Source organism: Borostomias antarcticus (genome assembly GCF_949987555.1).
Source record: "Borostomias antarcticus genome assembly, chromosome: 5".
Lineage (NCBI taxonomy): Eukaryota > Metazoa > Chordata > Actinopteri > Stomiiformes > Stomiidae > Borostomias > Borostomias antarcticus.
In genome coordinates this window covers 5,033,211-5,038,852 of record NC_140238.1, presented here as the reverse complement: position 1 = coordinate 5,038,852, position 5,642 = coordinate 5,033,211, and positions in this window count along the sequence as shown.

The following is a 5,642-nucleotide window of genomic DNA, read 5'->3' as shown; positions in this document are numbered from 1 at the left end:
TTCATGCCAGGCGCCATTGTACCTAGTACTCCAACGCAGAGTAACAGGTTCCGCATACCCCATGTCACTCAGTATAGACCTAGACCACTCAACTTCCTGTCTCTTTGTCCGCAGTCTTCCACTGAACAAGGACGATTCCCAGACAGATATTGACACAATATGTTGGCCATCGCTTGCTCATCCCAGGCCAGGGCCTTAACCTGTATTTGTGACTTTCATCTGAGTAGAACGCCAAGCCTCCAACTGATCATACAAACGTTCACATTCTCTGGCATATTGGCATATAGTTATCCTTATGTTGACTGTAGATTGCCCAACTCAGAGTCCTGTTAAGTGTGATTAACACTTTTACTGTAATTGCATAATCACAGTCTGGACACACCAGAACAATGCAACAAGTAAATACACAAAATGAATATTGCGATAGCAATGCCACTGTCAAAACATGGTAGCCATGATACCTGTCTGTCCTTTAAATGTTCTATACCAATATTACATTGCTCTTTCATTGGCATGAATAATGTGTTTACAGTTGGAGAATTTGGTGCATGTGTAAACATTTTGTATCTTTTTTTGTCTATCCACACTCTCTACTCTTCTCTCTACTCTTCTCTCTGAAAATACCTATATTCTGTGCCATGTATACATAACAACAGACTATATATTTACATCTCTGTCCTATAAGAGAGGCCTTGATGCATAGGGAGGTCTTGTTGTAACCGTAGGCCTATACATATACAGTCTGTCTTTAAATTGCTACTCTGAGGGAGACGCAGAGATTTAGAAAATACCCTTCAGCGCTTATGCAGTCTTTCATTTATGTACTGTAAGGTCATTATGTTACCGTAGCATAGATCTTATTTAGTTACAAGCAATGTACAGTACATTGAATGTGATGTGTATATTTTGTTCTTTTGTTCCTGGTCACACGGTATCTTTCAACCATCCTTGTCATATGGGTAGGGGATCTCTACAGTACATGTAGGTACTGTATGGTATGTGCTAATGGCTTCTTAGGTCAAGGAAGACCTTGATTGCAAGATGTAGTCCCTAATGGTACATTTTTTAACATATCCTTTAGAACCACACTTGCATGTACTACTACACTTTCAGAGCACTCTTGGTTCAAATGGGACAATATTTTCCTGCTCAAACCAAGAGACAGTACAGCGGCTAACCGCCCATGCATTTTTTGTGAGGAGAGTCATCCTCCTATTATCACCTCATACGAACTGGAGCCAAAAATTAACTTCAGAGCGAGCCTTAAATCTGATGCCACACAGCTCGCTGGTCAAATTTGGCATGCGTGTGGAGGCATTAAGCACAGTATGTATTTCAGCACACTCAAATAAGTCACAGATGGGCACATTGGGCAGTGGAGCTGAACATTAATTCTACAAATTAGAGGGAATCTTGCTGGACCCAGTGTCTCCTGCTCGCTCTTTCTCTGCTCTCCACTCAGAGCAAAGAGAATTTCACAGCATGAAAACGTCTGACCATGTGACAAAAGTTGATATTTTCCTTTGGGTGGAGGAAATACCCATGAGCCGTCCCCCTTTGATGGCTGACACATGTCAAATATGCTTCTATTTGCATACTGTACCCACTGCTAATACTGTACAGAAATGGCAAGCATAATTCTTGTTTGCGAAAACTTTCTCTTCGATTTATGGCAGTGTCTAAAAGGGAACAATGTTAATTGTCATAATTTCATGCCGCTTTAGTCATCTGTATGTAATAATCATTACCAAGACTCTGCAATTCAGAGTGATCCTGTGGTAATTGCCATTATTGCTGCGTTGCCTTTGCTCTAAGGACCAAAAACAGGCCCCGGAATCCCCCAAGAGCCGGTCTGAGCGAATGTGAAATGATACGTTTTCATTTGAAAAGCCAAATGTCATCATCATGTCTCTGTCCCTCTGCTCGTCGAGAGCCTGGTTGATGTGGTGAGCTGGCAGAGCAAGTCAGTACATGGGAGGGAAACATTTATCATCCTATAGACTGCAGCGCTGCTGTAACCCAGCCAGCTTGGAAATCCTGTGGACAGTCAGTGGAAAACCAGTAAATGATGATTGCACTAAAATAATGGCACCATTAGGGAATTAGTGCTTTTGTATTGTACTTTTTGGGGTGATAATATCACCCATCTCATTTAGGATTATTGTTCATGTAGATAGGTGTTGTATTGTTGTAAGGTCTTACTGAACTTGCTAAATTAAACTGCCACATAGAGTAGATAAAGGATAGATTTCCACAAACTACTGTAGTTGACAGACTTCAGTGACATACTGTAGATGACAGACTTCAATGACAAGAAAATCCATAATTTTTTTATTGAACCTCTACCAACAATCATATCTTGCCACTCCAGTTCATGTTTGCACTCTGCACACTCTTTCCATGACAATGGTCAGAATAATTAATTAGGTTGAAGACATCACCAAGTTGACATAGAGCTCCTTTTCAGAGTTGACTTGCTGCCAAGTTGCCACTCTCTCCATAAAAGGTACCTCATGTAACATTCTTTTATTTTTCCAGTAGCTGTCTGGTTTGCTATATCTCTCGTTCTAAGATGCTCTTTTCTAGACTGCGAGTCACGCGAAGGTAGAGCATTGTATATTGACTGAGTGACTTCTGGCTAGCTCAAGGTAGTTTCCCCACTTAAAAAATATGAGGACAATGTAGAAAGTCTTAAATCATACCCAGCAGAGTGTCAAGTACATAAATTCAGCTCTTGTCTGTACAAAGACGGCCCAATCTGTCCTATACACACACAAGACATTGACGAATTACAGTACACCAGTTGAAGATACAAGCTTCCTTGTTCTTATTTTTTAAAAGGGATCTCTCTCTCTCCAATGCTTGGATGATCCCTGGTGCTTAATTTCACAGCCATTAGTATCAAGAGTCTTTGTTGAAGCTTGCAGCACTAGAAAATCTTTTCAATATCAAGATACTTCTGAGACTGACCATCTCTGCATTAGCAACATCCCTTCATTTAGTATAAGTCTGTTCTTTTTTAGATGATTAACTTTGCCTCTTAGAAATCTAATTCCAGATGTTACATTTAGAATGTGTGCTTTATGTACCTACGTATTCACTTTCAAACAAATGGCTTTGCTTCTCTGAATAACAAAATACACCAACTGGCTTATCTGCTTTTGTAGATAAGGCCACAAAGCATGCAATATCACATGCACAAAGCCCACTAAGCCTCTAGTTTGTCTCAAATTCTAGCAGATATCCCTCAAATTGTGTTGATCCAAACAGTTGTGATGGGACATGACCAAGAGAAACCATCCCACCTGTTGCCCCGGCCTCACAGAGGTCCTGCAAAAGACATGGTGGGGGGCATCACTTGTGCCACTGATTGATGACCACGGGGTCCTGCAGGAAGTAACCCCGCCACCATGAAGGAGTGTTTTCTGAACCCCGAGTGGTATCCGGGAAAACAAGACCGACTCCAGTCAGGGAGCATGTGTACGCAGAGGCCATCTTAATGTTTGGATATGTCGAGTCACTAGGGGTTTCTGCTGGGATGGAGGTAGAAGTTAACCCTTATGAATTAGCACTCGCGTGTAGGGATTCATGAGTCTTTCCAGATATGGAATTCCAGATTTGATTTTGAGGTGAACAATGTGTTCTCAGAGAAACCCTGTGCAGGACTGGCTGAGATACATGAACACAAGTAAAGCCTGGTCCTGATTTTAATCAGATGGACAAAAGCACGAAGACACAATCTCTCTGAAAGAGACTGAGGGGATGAAGCTCGTTTGAAACTCGCAGCAATCCAACATTAATATATATATATATATATGTAATGTATGTATAACTAATGTATTTCGTTGGACAGATGTGTGAGAATGATTTGGTGGAGCAGGTGGATTAAGATGACTTGATCTGCTTTTAAAAGTTGTAACTAGAGGTCTGCTCTTTATATATTCTTTATACTATACTATACATTAGAGAATAACAAAGGCAATGGTTGACAACAGTCCAAGCCTACTTAGCCATTCAGCCAACATCAAACGTTTCTGTAATTATTTTTCTTTGTTATGAAATGCATAACTGAGATTTATACCGTACATGACTGGTCTTTAAACTGTGTGTGTGTGTGTGTGTGTGTGTGTGTGTGTGTGTGTGTGTGTGTGTGTGTGTGTGTGTGTGCGCACGCAAGTGGGTGGGTGTGTGTGCGTGCGTGAGAAAATAGTTGAAAATAGCAAGAAGACAATGCAGCAGAATGTTGCATCGGACATTTTGGGGTAATTAAAACATGAACAATAATCAACCTCAACTGACCAGTTGAAAGTGAGCCATTTACCGAATAGTGCATTCAGTATAGGCCAATCTGAAATGATGTAGGCTACCGTCCATAATTGCGATTAACCCTATAATTCGTTCATAGCTGTGCCCTTATTGAAAGGGAAATAAACGGCATGCCATATGTGAATTCGTGATTATAGCCTAATGCTTCTCGGTCCAATTTTAGGCTTTGGCGATTTGACAAATAATGATGGATATGCGCTTAAATTAAGGCTTACCATGTTTTCCCCACTCACAGGCCTACATGATCATGCTTGTAATGGACGAACCTTCAGGACAAGGTTTAAGGACCAGCTAAAAAATATTGTTGGGCCTGGTGACATTATTTTAAAAAGTTAAGTGAATTAAACGTTCCTATGGCTCCAGCGTATGCTCCAATGCGACCTTTATTGCAAAAAGCAGGAAGCTCTTCATTGGGTGGCATGTCTCCAGAATCAGTACAGATAGCATCACTTAAGACGCCAAATTAGGTAGAGCGCCACTCGTTGTCAGGGTTGAGCCTCAGAGGGAAACAGACATCACGCCACACAGTTGACGTCCAGCAAACTGTGTGCGACTGACGTGATTTTTCATATCCCCTGAAAGCCTATTTGTCATTGTGTCTGTATGCAAATTTAGGACCAACCTTCTACTAGCTCATAATTGAAGAGTTGCACCAAAAACATTTGGCCATAGGCTAGGAAATGATAAGCAAATGTCTCGAACATTATTTAACATTCATATTGAAAGGAAGAGTTCACTTTTGCAAAGCCTTTATTTAGCATATTTACAGTGGATTTATAAAAATATATAATTAAAGCTTTTGCTAAATAGTTTACATTTACAATTTATTACTTAATTCACATCATTGAGACTTATGCCTGCAGAATCGAGATATACCAATCAAGATAATATAATTTATCGCGTTGAGAATAGGCTAAACTCCATTGTCAAAGTGACCCCTTGAATAGACTACAACGTTTTTAATGAAACATCAATGATAGGCATTATTGCAATTAGGACCTGCAGTCTAAAGTATACATGATTTTGTTCCCAATGAAAACAATACAAAACCACCAACCACCAGCGTCAATGCATGAGGACAGGAGACACAAGCATCCTCATAATTTTACATTCAAATGGCCACAGATCGACACAATTCTAGGCGGCATTGTAGGGGTGTGCAAAGAAAAGGCTAACCATTTGAAACACCTCGGCAAATCATCCATGAATCGTGCTTGCACTTACGGTTCGAATTCTTGAAATGCGCTTAATTAGGCCTATAAGGATCTGCTGCTTGCATATTAAGTCCGAAAGCTTAAGGCGCTGGAGACCTGGCG